The sequence below is a fragment of the Mauremys reevesii genome, linkage group 9, assembly GCF_016161935.1.
Source record: "Mauremys reevesii isolate NIE-2019 linkage group 9, ASM1616193v1, whole genome shotgun sequence".
In the NCBI taxonomy this organism is placed as follows: domain Eukaryota; kingdom Metazoa; phylum Chordata; order Testudines; family Geoemydidae; genus Mauremys; species Mauremys reevesii.
In genome coordinates, this window is record NC_052631.1 from 42,169,190 (window position 1) to 42,185,830 (window position 16,641).

At 46.1% G+C, this 16,641-nt stretch overlaps 1 long non-coding RNA gene across 1 annotated transcript; it reads right to left on the reverse strand.

Moving 5' to 3' along the window:
- Nucleotides 1–2,873: 2,873 nt before the first annotated feature.
- Nucleotides 2,874–16,193, reverse strand: LOC120371780. The gene is made up of 3 exons (XR_005584573.1): nucleotides 16,105–16,193; nucleotides 4,029–4,115; nucleotides 2,874–3,178 (listed from the first exon to the last, which is right to left on the reverse strand). It is a non-coding gene; the product is annotated as an uncharacterized LOC120371780 (long non-coding RNA).
- Nucleotides 16,194–16,641: the final 448 nt, after the last annotated feature.

The window sequence follows — 16,641 nt, forward strand, 5'->3', positions numbered from 1 at the left end:
ACCAAAGTTACCCATAGCATTGAATGTAGTGAGACTTATCAGCAGAAGCTTATTGCTGGGGCACTTGCAGGCGAGCCAGCAAAACGTAAGTGCATACTGTTGCTTAAAAGGTCTCCAGTATCTCCAGAAGAGCAAGTTTGCAAGAGCTGTTGTTCTGTCCTTCCAGGAAGTTTAGGGCCAGCAGTAAAATGAACAACTGAGAAAGAGCCAAGCCAACCCTGAAGTCAATAGGCTTGCTGTGGGGTTTGAGGGCGCTCAGCACCTCACTGATTTTGGCCTTCAGTTAAACAAACATCAGTAATGCAAAAACATTAACACACACACAAAGAATGATCATTCTTTTATTCCCAAGCCCTCGGGTCATTCAGCCACGCTATTCATATTAGTGCAGAATGCTAGTGACCAGAAAGTGTTTCCCCAAGTAGTCTTACCACAGCTGTTAAACTAGCTAGCGTCACTGATGCGTTGTTTCAACGAATTCTTCACCTCATCAGCATTACTAGTACTTCGCAGCACTCAGCTTGGAAAATCCCCTCTGAAAGCAAAAGAACCATTCCTTTTTCTAGTGCTCTTGCAAAAAGGGAACTTGCAAGAGGTGGGGAATGCTGCTGGTTTAGCAAGAGCTCAAGAATATTTTCTCTGTTGCGCAAGCAGCAGTGTGTTTAATTCGGCTATAAATAGCAGCTCCATCAGCCACCCAGGGGAAATTTTCAAAGGGGAACAACAGTAAGAGGTCGTATGAGAAAAAGAAGGAAGTGGCACAAAAATAAGTAGGAATAAGTAAGAATGCTGTCAAGTGCGTGAAGTAAATAAACGGAACAAATAGAAATACCTTTGACTTCTAGCCACTCCAGTTCTTCTTCGAGAGATGTCCCTGTGGGTGCTCCACTCTAGGTGTTGGTGCGCCCCTGCGCTTTTGATCGGAGATTTCTGCAGCAGTACTCCTACCGGGCACGCATGCTCGGAGCCAGCCCCCCCGCTCTGAGTATAGCGCTAGTGAGCATGCGCGGCCGTTTCCCTCAGTTCCTTCTCTACCGTCTCCGGCTTGAGACGGAGCTCAGCAGACTCCTAAAGAATTTCTTTCCTCATCTTTAAATAACTTAGAATTATATAATTTTCTTGTTAGTTAGTTGTTAGTGAGTGTTACTTACCTTTTTCTCTACCGTTTAAAAAATTTTTTTTTTCTCTCAGCGCTTCAGACATGCCTGGCTCCACGGGCTTTAAGCGCTGCTCCTCATGTAAGGACGCTATCCCTCTTTCTGATGGACATTCCCAGGGTATAAAATGTCTGGGGGAAACTCATATTCCCCAAAAATGCTCCCACTGTACTAAACGAAGCTCCAGAGCAAGAAAGGACAGGGAGCTAAAACTTAAACTCATTTTACTTCAAAAATCCTTAGGGTCTGCCTCAGACCCTGGCACGGACTCTGCTTCCGCCCGACACAGCTCTCCCGCTGCAAAAAAAGCACAAGAAATCTACAAAACGAGGGCACCCCCTGTCAACACCAAAGGAAGCCCTCAAATACAAACCTTCTCCAGTGAGATCCACGGTCTCCTTACCAGTGCTCCCCCGCCTGAGCACTTTCGACGAGCCGGGCTCCTCAGGGATTGCTTCAAACCCGCCTGTGCTGTCAGCGGCGACGCGAAGCTCTGGTGCCAAGGCGACAGGCTTTCAGTTGCCTGCCTCGATTATGGCACCTATCGGCACCGCGACGAACGCGGTGCCGACATTCCAGGACCCTCTTGAGGCACCGCAGCACGCTGTTACTAGCGTGGCATCGGCTCCGACACCGGCACTGAAATTAACAACGCTACTTGGCACTGAGCCAACACTTAGAACTCCCGTGCAAACCCGAGTTCCCATGCAGCAATTCTATCAGCCTTCACCTTCTGCTACCTCCGGGCTGCCGTTTACCCAGTCAAGTGACCTATTAGTGTCACCTACAATGCAATCGCCTTTCCCTAAAGATTGCTTCTCCCTTACCAATGAGTCAGGATCTGAACAGCATTCCTCCAGTGAAGAGGAGTCTGAATTACAGGCTGATGCCTCTATACAAGAAGACTTCCATCCTCGGGTTCCTGTCAGATGCGGGCACAGGAAATTGGTCTCAGACTCTCCTCGAGATCCTGCCTCCTGGTGCGTTAACCCCTGGATGGCTCCAACTATGCCCTTTCCACTACCATGGCAGTATTGGGCCCCATGGGCACCTTTCCCTCCGCAGCACACCCGCTATTCCACTTCCACGACACGCCAACGTCCAGATAATATCACTCAGTTGCCGGCACCTTCTCATACTCAAGATCAATTAAATCCTGCTCTGGACCCAGTACCAATGGAAATACTAACTGAAGTAATGCCTGAAGAAGCTTTACTCCCCCCCCCCAACTTCTTCAGACGATTTTACGAAATTTCAAGATCTCTTTAAAAGGGTTGCCAGTGACCTCAGAATTAATCTAGAGGAAGTACCGGACCAACAACATGAACTCACAGATATCCTGCAACCCTCTTCTTCATCCAGACTGGCATTACCAATCAATCCAGCCCTTCTGCAACCTGCTAAGTCCATCTGGCAGGCTCCAGCCACGAGCCAGCCTACCTGCAAACAAGTGGACCGTAAATACTTCATCCCCTCTAAGGGCTCTGAATTTCTTTTCTCCCATCCTGCGCCAAACTCACTGGTAGTGGATGCAGCAAATCAAAGGAATAAACAACAGTATTCCCGCCATAACCCAGCCAATAAGGAAGGCAAACATTTAGACCTGCTGGGTCACAAAGTGTATGCCTCCTCGACCTTACAATTTTGAATTGCCAATTATACCACAGTTTTGGCAAAGTATGACCACAGAAACTATAATAAGTTCATGGACTTTATTGAACACATTCTGGAACAGAAGAAACAACAGTTTTCAACTTTAGTTTCCGAGGGCCAAATCATATCACGCACGGCTCTTCAAGCAGCTCTGGATGCAGCCAATACCGCAGCAAGGTCCACCGCTACGGCGGTGGTCATGCGCCGAGGTTCATGGCTCTCTTCTTCCCTCTTTCCTCATGAGGTTCAGAGCACCATAGAGTATCTCCCTTTTGATGGTGACAAACTCTTTGCTTCCACTACAGATGAGGTGCTTCACTCAATGAAGGAATCAAGGGCCACTCTTCGATCCTTAGGCATCCAAACCCCTACAACCAGAAGGCGACAGTACAGATATCAACCTTACCACCGTCCACGCTACCCCCCATTTACTCAGCAGTTCCCAAGATCTCAGGATCAACATCAGCAACACCAACACCAGAGATCCAGATACCAGAGGCGTCGCCCTAATTCTTCCGGGATGCCCCAGCCCCCTCCAACTAATAAGCAGATTTGAATCTTTGGTCGAGGGTCTCGTAAACATCGCCCCAACTTCAGCGCCTACACCGCTTACAACTATCTTTGGACACCGCCTACAGCCATTTTTACACCAATGGCAGAATATTACCACCGACAAGTGGGTTTTAGAGCTCATCACAACTGGGTACTCTGTCCCTTTCCTCTCCTTCCCTCACACCCACCCCCACTTCCCCATCCCTCTTCAGGGACCCCTCTCACGAGCTACACCTCCAGCAGGAAGTACAACGTCTCCTCCACCTGGGGGCTATCGAATTCGTGCCAGACTGCCACAAGGGAAAAGGGTTCTACTCCCATTATTTCTTAACAGAAAAGAAAACTGGAGGATGGCGACCGATCCTCGACCTCAGGCGGCTCAACAAGTTTATCAGAAAGCAAAAGTTCAAGATGGTTACTCTCACCACCATAATTCCAGCCCTGGAGCAGGGCGATTGGTTTTCAGCCCTCAACCTACAAGATGCCTATTTTCATGTCACTATCCACCCGGCCCACAGACGCTTCCTTTGTTTTACCCTCGGCTCAACGCACTTCCAATATAGAGTTCTGCCCTTCGGCCTTTCCACTGCCCCCCGAGTTTTCTCCAAGCTTCTGGCGGTAGTCATTGCCTACCTCAGGAAAAAAGGGGTCATAATATTCCCTTACCTCGACGATTGCCTCCTGAAGGCCTCCACGTTCGATGACGCCCTCCGCTTTACACAACTCACCATCGATTGCGTCCAATCCCTGGGCCTACAAATAAACAGAAGCAAATCCACATTAAATCCGACCCAACACCTGGAGTTTATAGGAGTGAGTCTCGACTCCACAACCGGGCTGGCATCTCTCCCACCCGACCGTTTCAATACCATAAAACTGCTGGCTACGAGACTTCGCAACAGTCCCCGGGTCAATGCCCAAGACTGCCTCCAACTACTAGGGCACATGGCCTTGTGCACCTTCGTGGTCCAGAATGCATGTCTCTACATGAGGTGCTTCCAAGCTTGGCTGGCCATGGTTTACAAACCGAACGTGCACTCACTAAACAAACACCTGGCCATACCCTACCGAGTCAAGGACTCTCTCCTTTGGTGGACGATCCCCTACAACCTCTGCTCTGGAGTCCCCTTTCTCCAGACTTACCCAACTCTAATAATGGCGACCGATGCGTCTCTCACTGGCTGGGGAGCCCACATCTCTCACCAAACAGTCCACGGGTTATAGTATCCTTCCGAGACCTCCCTGCACATAAATGTTCTAGAACTTCGAGCTATACGAAATGCCTGCCGCCACTTCCTACCACTGATCAAGAATCAGCATGTCCGCATAATGACAGACAATATTGCCTGCATGTTCTACGTAAACAGACAAAAAGAGGCTTGCTCCCATTCTCTTTGCTCAGAGGCCATAAAACTCTGGAACTGGTGCCTTGCAAACCACATCCGCATATCAGCTGCTTATCTCCCAGGGGTGATGAACACCACCGCTGACGAGTTAAGCAGACGTTTCCCTTCGGACCGCGAATGGGAGATAGACAAGGGAATCATTTACAACATTATTTCGCACTTGGGGTCTCCCAATCATAGATCTCTTTGCAACCGAGAAGAACACGAAATGCCCGAATTTTTGCTCCAGGGCGGGGCTGGGCAAACACTCCCTCGGAGACGCATTCATGTTCCAGTGGAACCGGGACTTGCTCTATGCATTTCCCCCAATACCTTTGCTCAACAGGGTCCTCATAAAGATACGAACAGACTGCGCCAGGGTGATTCTGATCGCACCTTCATGGCCGAGACAGCCATGGTTTCCTTTCCTAACCAGAATGTCAATTCGACCACCGATCTCGCTGCCTCTCATTCCGAACCTTTTATCACAACAACATGGCCGGCTTCTTCACCCAAACCTGTCCATGCTTCATCTCAAGGCCTGGTACCTCCATGGTTCTCGCAACGAGAACTAGAATGTTCCGACCAAGTTCAGAGGGTGCTTCTACACAGCAGAACACAATCCACCCGAACCACCTATCTCCAGAAGTGGAAACGATTCACAGAATGGTGTTCAACTAGACAATTTTCTCCTACCTCGGCACCCCTTCCCTGAATACTCGACTACCTATTGACCATCAAGCAATCCGGCCTTTCCCTCAGCTCTATCAGAGTCCATTTAGCTGCCATCACAACCTTTCATGCTACAGTTGACAATACCTCAGTGTTTGCTCATCCCATAACCAAGCGTTTCCTCAAGGGACTCCAAACCTTATATCCAGACATTAAGGCACCTGTCCCTCCATGGGATCTTCACTTAGTATTGTCCTGTTTAACCCATCAACCCTTTGAGCCACTAGCCACTTGCTCCCTCTTGCATCTCTTGATGAAAACAGCTTTTTTGGTGGCAATTACCTCCGTCAGACGGGCAGGAGAAATAGCAGCCCTTATGGCAGATCCACCATATACGATCTTCTTCAGGGACAAAGTGACTCTACGCTTGCACCCCAAATTCCTTCCTAAAGTTCACACTTCTTTTCACATCAATGAGCCAATACATCTATCAACTTTCTTCCCAAAACCACATGCAAACTCTTTCGAAACCACAATGCATACACTCGATGTACGCAGAGCCTTATCATTCTATTTGGACAGAACCAAACCCTTCAGAAACTCTCCTAGGCGCTTTGTCTCCATCGCGGAGCGCTCCAAAGGCATGCCTATCACTCCCCAGAGACTGTCAAACTGGATCTCCGATTGCATACGACTCTGCTACCAGATAAAGAACGTTACACCACCAGCATTCATCAGAACTCATTTCACTAGATCTGTATCTACCTCTGTAGCCTTCCTACGTAAAGTGCCATTGACTGATATCTGTAAAGCTGCCACTTGGTCCTCCGAGCACACGTTTGTCAAACTCTATGCCCTTGTTCAGGGTCCTCTCTCTGACACTCGATTAGGCAGGGCAGTATTAACAACGGCATTCCTGCCAGATCCGAAGTCCCTACCTCCTTGAGATACACTGCTTCGAAGTCACCTAGAGTGGAGCACCCACAGGGACATCTCTCTCTCGAAGAGGAGGTTACTCACCTTGCGCAGTAACTGACGTTCTTTGAGATGAGTGTCCCTGTGGGTGCTCCACTACCCTCCCTCCTCCCCTCTGCTTCAGAGTTGGGGTAGCCTCCGGTGTAGAGAAGGAACTGAGGGAAACGGCCGCGCATGCTCACTAGAGCTATACTCAGAGCGGGGGGGCCGGCTCTGAGCATGCGTGGCCGGTACGAGTACTGCTGCAGAAATCTCCGATCAAAAGCGCAGGGGCGCACCAACACCTAGAGTGGAGCACCCACAGGGACACTCATCTCGAAGGCTGTCAGTTACTGCACAAGGTGAGTAACCTCCTCATACAGCCATCTTGGCTGATTCTGGTAACAATAATAGGTTAAAAAATTGCAGATAGGAATGTGGCTTGAAGATGGTTTCCCTTCTAAGCAGTGGTTGTCAAGCTCTATTGTGTAAACCACTTCTAAAGAAGGTGATCTTCTCTTTCCCTTATCTCATATCCCGTGCCTGCTTCCCAATGGCAAACGAAAACACTTGCTCGTATGAAAATATTAGGGTAATGTGGAGACAAAATGGAAATAAGATCCCTTTAATCCAGTGGATGATCTTGTATGATAAGGTTCCCTCCCCCACTATCATCTTGTATCCGAGCTGACTATTTCCTCTCCAGTTTATCAATAAAAACATCTCTAACTTCCTGTGGCTCACACTGCTCTAATCTTCTGGATCACTTTGCAGTTTGGTTCCTCTCTCTTGTTTATTTGATCATGGTTGGGTTTATGTCTACAGGGCTTGTCTACACTTGAACAGCTAGCTGCACCGCTGTGGCACTTCAGTGTAGACACTTCTTACGCTGATAGAAGGGGTTCTCTCATCGTCCCAGGTAATCTACCTCCCCAAGAGGCAGTAGCTAGGTTACATCAACCTAGTGCTGTCTACATGGGGATTTAGGTTGGCTTAACTACACCGCTTGGGAGGTGAGGATTTTTCACACCGCCAAGTGACATAGTTAAGCAGATCTATTTTTCTAGTGTAGACCAGGCCTAAGGTTGACAGGAAGACTTGATGCAGTCATACTGGGTGCAGAGAAATGCTTGGGTATTTATCACTTCAGACAGTCAGAAAAACTTTGAGATTCTAGGATAGAGGTTATCCAAGGCTTATTGAAGTCAATGGACTCTGGATCAGACCCAGAATTGGGCTACAACTAGAAGGAAGTATCATTGCTTGAAGGCAAGCTGACACTTCACTGTTATGACAGAATTAGCTCTGGGGGCACCAATAGTCCATGGATCAAAGTATGGGAACCTCAGCTTTAAATATCAGTATTGTATCTGTCCAAATTAGACCAAAAGATTGTATGGGGAAGGTCATAGTTTATGGCCTTGTATACATTATAAATAACTTAAAAATGCACTAACATATTTTCATTTAAAAATGAAACATTTTAACTCTTTCCTCCTTTTATCTGTCAAGCCCTGAGAGGTTGTTGATTCTTTGACCCTTCTGCAAATATTGCTGATGCTGCAAGAACCAAAAACAGCACAGAAAAAAACATGGTGCTTTGTATATATTGGGAATGCTGTTAGCTCATTCAAGAGATACGGAGAGTCCTGGATTCAGTTCCATCAGGTAAGTAAAAGAGGAAACTACTTTCAGATGTTATAAAATTCAGCTGAAATATTTTATTAGTGATCTGAGCTGTTGTTCAAAAAAAACCCACCCAACTTTACAGTGCACCTTTTGAGAAGTCAACTGAGATATAAAAATTTCAATCTCTAACAAAAGGGGAAAGTGCCCAATGCTCCCAGTTACTCCAGTTACTATAGTACAATACTATACTATATAACAAGGGTTAGACACTAAACAAATGTCTTTTTTTTTGCCTGATTTTTAACCAATTCTCTTGTCTTCCATTTTATCATGTCTTGTTGGCACCTCAAGTCATCAGTAATTGTCTCTCTGCCATGGACTGAATAACTTAATTATATCCCTTTCTCCAGGGTATCTCAAACAGGGGTCGCTGCTTCTGTAGGGAAAGCCCCTGGAGGGCTGGGATGGTGTGTTTACCTGCCCTGTCCGCAGGTCCGGCCGATCGCAGCTCCCACTGGCCGTGGATCGCTGCTCCCACTGGCCGTGGATCACTGCTCCGGGCCAATGGGAGTGGCTGGAAGCGGTGGCTAGTAAATCCCTCGGCCCGCGCCACTTCCAGCAGCTCCCATTGGCCCGGAGCAGTGATCTGCAGCCAGTGGGAGCTGCGATCGGCTGGACCTGTGGATGGGGCAGGTAAACACACTGGCCTGGCCCGGCCCGCCAGGGGCTTTCCCTACAGAAGCAGCGACCCCTGTTTGAGAAACCCTGCCTTTCTTGCTGGCATCTGAGGACCTTTATGACAAGAAGAAAAAATAACCTGTAGTTTTGCTCCAGCATGATGGTTAGCTGTGTAAATCCACTAATTTATGCAGGTCATAAAATCTAGGCATTTTTTCAGGTGTAAATTTAAATGATGCTCAGCTTAAACAACTTTGACCATATTTAAGAGATGTCTTTTTTGGAAAGTCATGAGAGAAATGTGGCAAATGATGTGCGTGCCGGAATCCTGCAGAGGAATGCTAGCTGACATTTTTAGGTCTTTAGCTGAATGCAGATTAATAGGCTTTCTGTGCTTAAATATAATATAGTATTTAGTTACAGCTTCTGTTCATTCATTAGGCAAAACTTGATCCTAAGTACTCTCCCACAGCTCCAGTACTGAGTAGAGTAATCACAACATGAGTATCTTAAAATGTATGTCTGTTGAGGATAGTCACTCTGCAAAAACAATGATTTCTGAATCACATTTTCTCAGTTCACAAGTATAGAGAGAACTTTTTCTAGTTGTAATTGCTGCAGACTTGAACCTTGGATCTGAAAGTCAACCTGCGGTCTTCCTGGATTATGCACCATCATCATTTATCAACGATAAAGGGCCTGTGGTCCAAATCTTGCCCTCAATTACACTTGTGTGCAACCACAGCATCCACCTTACGATCTCTCTGTATGCATACCTGCCTATACAGTCATGTTATATTTCAATTCTTTGTCACAGAGTCTTTCGAGGAAGGAATCCTTCAGTTTTCTCAGTGCTTCCATGGTCTTTTCTTCCCCCATTTCTTCCTTTCTCTCGATACCTATCTTAACACTTGTTGGAACTCAAAACCACCCCCTCTCCCCCCCAAAAACAAAACAAAACAAAAAAAAATCCACAACACCCTCTCCCCTCTCCCCGTATTAAGATCGGGCTATTGAGAGAGATACCCTAAGACTAAATATTTCAAATTTGTGTGTCTGATAGGGTCAGATTGTGGGTCCCTGCACAGAAATACAGAGTTCTTCTAACTCATCCTGACATGAGATCCCAGGACCAGAGATGCAGAGATATTGTGCTTACTCACCCTGGTACTAGACCAGGTGGTTCCAATTAGCTAAAACTTAGATTTGAGTTTCTTCCTGTGGCTGTGAATATTAGGTGCAAGGAAAAAGTATTTATTTTTTGTTTAAGTTAACAGTCAAAAAAAGGTCAGAAATGAGATAAATTTGGATCCTTTGCTAAGGGCATGTCTACACTTAGCATTTAAAGCGGAAAAAGCACCTTTTTTGTGCAAAAACCATGGGAGCATCTACACTTGCCAATGATGAGAGGCATACAACCCTTACCGGTGGTGCTTGTGTGGTGATGTGCAAGTGAAGACGCGTTCTTCCTGTTTACACAGCTTTTAGCCTCCTGAGGATATCCCACAGTGCCTAGGTGACCACTCTAGACAGCAGCTCTGCTGCTTTGTTGCCTGGTAAACAGACATTCACCCCTCCCCCTGTAAAGCCCCAGGAACTTTGAAACTCCCCTTCCTGTTTTCTTGGCAAGTACTCACTTATTTGGCCAGGTGACAATGCCTGCTCCATGGAGCAAACAATCCCCTGCTTGGAGCAATGCTGAGCTACTGGATCTTATTAGTGTTTGGGGAGAGGAGGCTGTGCAGGGATCCAGGATGCCCCATGATCACTTCCCCCGTGCCCACAAGACCCATCCTCAAACTGGAGAGAGCTGCATTGTGGGACACTTGCCCTAGAGCGCTGCTCTCATCAGGGGATAGAAGTGCTGCTAATGTAAACACACTCTGACACCTGAGGCATTAAGTGAGAACACAAACCAGCGCTTTACCTTCACTAGTTCCCTATCACGAGTGAAACTTACAGTGCAAAAACTCTGCAAGTGTAGACATACCCTAAGTGTGTACATTGTGGTAGGAGCAGGGTGGGAATGCTACCTATTTACAGGCACCTAGTTAGCACTCTAATTTTCAAAAGGAACTGAGAACCTGCAGCTCCTATTGATTTCATTTTAATCAATGGGAGTTGTGTGTGCTCAGTATTTGAAAATCAAGCCATATAAGTAGGTGCTAATATATACATATGTGTACTTAACTTTAGGCACCTACATTTTGTAAAAAATTGGCTTAAGTGACTTGCTTAAGACCATACAGTGAATCAGTTGCAGAGCCAATTTATATGGATTCTCATCTGTGCCATTTGTGAGGGTGGGGATTCTTTGCAGTGGGCTACCTTTTCATTTGGAACCGGGTCTCCATTTTAATAAAAGAGAAGACAAAATTACCTACAAGTGCTTTATGTTATACTATTGATTTTTTTTAAATCTGCGCCCCTTTATATTGGTCTCCATTGGGGCATTTTCTCATTTTCAGCATATTTAACTCTTGTTTTTGTCTTCTAAACTTGAAGGCTACTTCATTGGATTGCAGATTGTAGACAGCTGGGGCACATGTCACTCAAAAGGAAGTTGGGTGTTTTGAAGAAGGTAGGACTGTAGGTCACAGTGCTGGGTTTACCAAGCCCAATATAAAATGTTTCCTACATGTGGAATGAAAGGTGATAGGAGAGAATGACCCATGCAGACTCATTCTGTGAATATTGTTGACTCAATTACAGCATTGCAAGATTTCTGGAAATTGGTGGACTTTGACTATTAATTTACTAATTTATGTTCTGGCAGAGAGCAGATCCTGTGGGTGACAATGCCTGCTCCATGGAGAGCAGAGGCACATCCCAGGAGAGAGCAGATCCTGTGCTGGGAGCGGAGCTGCAGCCAGAGAGCCAGAGGCACAAGACCCATCCTCAAACTGGAGAGAGCTGCATTGTGGGACACTTGCCCTAGAGCGCTGCTCTCATCAGGGGATAGAAGTGCTGCTAATGTAAACACACTCTGACACCTGAGGCATTAAGTGAGAACACAAACCAGCGCTTTACCTTCACTAGTTCCCTATCACGAGTGAAACTTACAGTGCAAAAACTCTGCAAGTGTAGACATACCCTAAGTGTGTACATTGTGGTAGGAGCAGGGTGGGAATGCTACCTATTTACAGGCACCTAGTTAGCACTCTAATTTCTAATTTTCAAAGGAACTGAGAACCTGCAGCTCCTATTGATTTCATTTTAATCAATGGGAGTTGTGTGTGCTCAGTATTTGAAAATCAAGCCATATAAGTAGGTGCTAATATATACATATGTGTACTTAACTTTAGGCACCTACATTTTGTAAAAAATTGGCTTAAGTGACTTGCTTAAGACCATACAGTGAATCAGTTGCAGAGCCAATTTATATGGATTCTCATCTGTGCCATTTGTGAGGGTGGGGATTCTTTGCAGTGGGCTACCTTTTCATTTGGAACCGGGTCTCCATTTTAATAAAAGAGAAGACAAAATTACCTACAAGTGCTTTATGTTATACTATTGATTTTTTTTAAATCTGCGCCCCTTTATATTGGTCTCCATTGGGGCATTTTCTCATTTTCAGCATATTTAACTCTTGTTTTTGTCTTCTAAACTTGAAGGCTACTTCATTGGATTGCAGATTGTAGACAGCTGGGGCACATGTCACTCAAAAGGAAGTTGGGTGTTTTGAAGAAGGTAGGACTGTAGGTCACAGTGCTGGGTTTACCAAGCCCAATATAAAATGTTTCCTACATGTGGAATGAAAGGTGATAGGAGAGAATGACCCATGCAGACTCATTCTGTGAATATTGTTGACTCAAATTACAGCATTGCAAGATTTCTGGAAATTGGTGGACTTTGACTATTAATTTACTAATTTATGTTCTGGATATTGTTTCTGCCTATGCCAAAAAGCCACCAGTCTCTAGCCTATCCCAACATCTCTCTCTATGCCTGATTATCCTCACTTTGTTTTTATACCTCCATTGACACCAGTACAGATACTTCTTATTTATTTTGGAGTAAGAGGAGAATCGGGCTTTGGGTAAGTCGACACTGAAGAAAATAAACCTGTGGCAGTGAGTCTCAGAGAGCAGGTCTACAGATGCGGGCTTGTGCTATGGCACGAAAAAAAAACCCTAGATATTTCTGCTTGAGCTTGGAGATCCACCCCCCTCACTGGGTTTCAGAGCTGAAGACCCAGCCTGAGAGGAAACGTCTACAGTGCTCTTTTTAGCACCATAGCAGAGCTGGGCTTTTAAACTCATTGCTTCAGGTTTGGGTTTTTTTTTTGTGGTACACCTATAACCATTGTCTGTCTAGTCTTTTAAATGAGATTTTAGCTCTTAAGGTTCAGATGAACAAAGCTATTTAGTCTCAAGGGAAGTCAGAAGACTAAATACCTCTGTGGATCTAGGCATAAATACCTAAATCACTTTTAAAAATAAGATTGAGGCTCGGGTACTTTTGCAAACATTGCCATTAGCCTAATAAAGACATAGAAGCTTTTCATATCAAGCTGCAGATAAGCACCACTCTGATCTTTCACTGATACTCTTTTTCAGTGTAAACATTTCAAAGTTATCTTAAGCGACTACAAAAATGCTTTCAGGGCAGGCTTTGCCACATTTTCTGTTTGACATCCCACTGAACTCTTATCTCTAGCCTTCTGCCCTGCATAAACCTCATTCACAAGCAATGCCTGCACTAAGAGCTAGGGGGTGTGATTCCCCCCACCCCGCTTCACATACACATATGCATGCTGACTTGCCTCAAGCTAACATGAGTATAAATAGCAATGTAGCCACAGCAGCAACGGTAGCGGCAGCAGAGCCATGGCTCAAGTGTGCTGAGTACAGTATGTAAGCTGAGCTGTGTTTCCACTGCTGCTACCCGTCCTATCATGGCTACATTGCAATTTATACTTGTGTTAGCTTGATGAGAACTAGCACAGGTATGGGTGCATGAGCAGAGAACAATCACACCGCTAGCTCATAGCGTATGCTTAGCCGTACTTGCAACAAAAAAACAGGAAGCACCCACCTAAGAAAGCTAATAACAGTAACTCTACAGGTCTACACCCATGTGGTAGGTAGGTTCTATGACATCAGCCTGAGTGTCCTTAGAGAAACCTAATATTGCCAATACCTTTTTCAGTTGTCTATTGTCACTGGGGAATTTTGCATCCCAGTCACTTACTTTTGTAATTACTCATTTTATAAAAAAAAAAGCACTTAGTGGCTGTGGGTAGTGAGCTCTCTATTAGTTCACAGGATGAATGCAGCGCAGGAAGTGACAATGCAAAGTTTCCTCTTCCTCCTACTAATAATATGCCTGAACCTTGCTTTGGAGGGAGCTCCTCTGATGAGAGCGTTGTTCGGCACATTGCCCATTCAAATCCTTGGTCTTTCTGGTGAGACCAGAGACTGTTTCTATGGTGAACACAAGGAGTGGGATAGGAGTTGTTTCAGAAGCAGACAAAGGCTATCAGCTCACTTTACTCAGTGGCTTCCACATGGAGATAGTCACAGTTTCAAGATTAATTGCACCTTTGAACCCCCTTGTGATTTTCCTTGAGGGCACTCTCTTAAGGTTTCTTGTTCCCAGCCAGTTCCTCTACTGGGCTGAGACCTCCACCTCTCTCCTTCCAGGTTAGTGGTTTAAGCTTTACTCCTCACAGGCATTTCCGCAATACTCTGATGGTGATGCAACACCTATAGTTAACCTTTCTCCAAGGGCTGTAATAGTGTATACCACTCGGTAACCTTCTTTCACAAAGCATACTGGATTCGTTCTTAAAATAAAAGCACCACAGAGAAAACATCTAAAAACAAAAAAGTTCCTATGCACATGCTAAAAACTTAAGAGGTCACCCATCAGTCTTATGAGGCCCTAGTAGACCAAAGCCTTTCCAATCCTTCCATGAGGGTGTGGCCTTTAGACAGGAGGTCCTGGCCACTTGCTGGATCAAAAAGAAAGCCCGAGTCAGTGTTAACTCAGATTTTTATCCCAGAGTCCTTTTTTTGTCTGGTTTCTGGATAAGCCAGTTTGAACTCATATAGGTGAGCTTCTCCAGGATGCTGGTACCTCTCTGGAGATGTTACAACCTACATGACTTGCCGTAATCACCTCTGCTGTTTTTGGTTCCTGGTGAAGTTTGTGGTAACCCTCCCTGCTTGAGTTCCAATCCTTAGGTCAGAGTGAGACATAAACTGAATATAATATGGTCCCAACAGATATTACAGGGGATTGCAATAACTATCACAACTTTCTCTCTTTGTGAAGCTCAGCCACATTTGAAGTGGCCACTTATAGGTGAAAACACATGATTAACAAATCCTCAGGTCAGCCAGTTTTCTCCCATGGTCATGCTACCAAGTACAGTGTAGTGTTGAGTCTTGGTGATAAGACTGTCTTTTGATTTTGTCCAAATGCCATTGGTGAATTTAGCTTGATATGTTGTGAATGTAAAATGAAGTCAAGATAAGAACTCTCACTCTCCAAGCCCAGATGGTTTCAGGGAAAAAAAAATCCTTCCCAGGGCTACAGATAATGGTGGGAGTTAGGCTATTAACCTCTAGACTTTCTAAGTCATGACCAGGGCCTCATGTACACTGCAATTTCTCAGCACCAGTATGATCAAGTCACTCCACTTATTTACAGTTTCTCCTCTCTTTTCCCCCTTCTTGTGGGGTTGGAACATAATCTACTCTTTTGGGGGTGAAACACCCTGTAGCGGGGTGGTCACCCCGCTCCTGCCTGGAGGGGTTAAAAACAGCCCTGGAGAGGGCTGTAGTGGGGGAAAAGCTGATTGGGGAAGCAGCCTCAGCTGGGGCCATGCCTCAATTAGGGCCCAACTGGCCCTTATAAGAGGGCAGTAGGCCAGGAGGAGAGAGTCTCTCTCTAGCTTGCTGAGAGAGGAGGGCCTGGCTGCTGGGAGCTGAGCAGGGCACCTGAGTGGAGCAGGGCTAGGGGAGCTGGGGAGCTCCAGCCTGGAAACTTCCCAGGCTGTAGGCCTTGATAAAGGCTGGAAAGGTACTGGGGTTGCAGAGGGGCAGCCCAGGGTAGGCAAAGGCAGCAGGTCCCAACCCCCCTTGCCTATGATGAGTGGCTTTTACACTGTAGTCCGCCCCAGTGAGCGGAGTCTAGATGGTGACTGGCAGTAGCCCAAGACTGAGGCAAGGTGAGGATGAGGGTTGGGGGTTGCCCTGGGAGGGGAGACCCTGAGAGCTGAAGGGGTACTGCCAGGGGGCAGCACCCAAGGGAAAGGAGCACCGGGGTCTGGGAGGGACACGGGGCCAGCGACAGGCGAGACTCAGGCCTGTAGAGGGCGCTCCGGAGGCTGGAAGAGCTAATTCCCTGGATGACCAGCAGGAGGCACCACAGGGTAAATCATTGCCCCGTTACACCCCCTCCCCCCAACTCCATACATCTGACTAGTTCTGCTGGCTGGTGTGTAGATGTTGAGATGAATCCAAGTTTCCATTCACTCTGTGTCCCTCCTTGGTCACTGTTTTGCAGGGGTGGAGCAGGCCCTCATTCTCCTGTCATGCTTCGAGCTGCAGGGTCCTATGTGGTGCTGCAGGGAGAGGAGGCCATGTAGAATCAGATAACAAACTGGTAATGAATAGTGTTCAGCAAGCTAGTCATCTAGTGAAGAGAATTAGTCGTATAAATTATCTGTCAGCATTCTCCAAAAATTAAAATCAATGACTAGTATTCATCCTAGTAACTTTGGCACATATTCTCCCACCTTTACTCATGCTGAGAAGTACTTTACTCTGCAAGCAGTTGCATCAGTTTCACTGGTACTATTGCTATGGTAAGATGCTCTTGAAGAAAAGCAGTACTCCCGGCGAGGAAGGGTGGGAGATTATAGGTGAATATTTCCAAGGACTTGACTTCTCTAAATTGACTAGAGTCATGATGGATGTTTCTGAAGGGTATAAGAATTGGTTATGCTGCCT